The sequence below is a fragment of the Etheostoma spectabile genome, chromosome 1, assembly GCF_008692095.1.
Source record: "Etheostoma spectabile isolate EspeVRDwgs_2016 chromosome 1, UIUC_Espe_1.0, whole genome shotgun sequence".
NCBI classification, from domain to species: Eukaryota; Metazoa; Chordata; class Actinopteri; order Perciformes; family Percidae; genus Etheostoma; species Etheostoma spectabile.
Genome location: NC_045733.1, coordinates 17,240,227 through 17,240,613, shown reverse-complemented (window position 1 = coordinate 17,240,613; position 387 = coordinate 17,240,227).

Below are 387 nucleotides of genomic sequence, written 5' to 3'. Positions count from 1 at the left end.
TCATCCCAGCCGCTTCACACTCGGCCACGAACCAATCCAGTGAGTGCTGAAGGTCACAGGCCGATGAGGCCATGAGGACCATATAATCCGCAAAAAGCAGCAATGAGATCCCCACCCTACCAAACTGCAACCCCTCCCCACCCCGACTACGCCTCGATATCCTGCCATAAATAATACAAACAGGATTGGTGACAAATCGCAGCCCTGGCAGCGGCGGCCAACCCTCACCTGAAACAAGTCGGAATTACTGCCAAGAACCCAGACGCAGCTCTTGCTTTGGTCATACAGAGATTTAGCACCTCCCACACTATCTCCCGGGGGACCCGGTCATACGCCTTCTCCAGATCCAAAAAACACGTAGATCGGTTGGGCATACTCCCAGGCTCC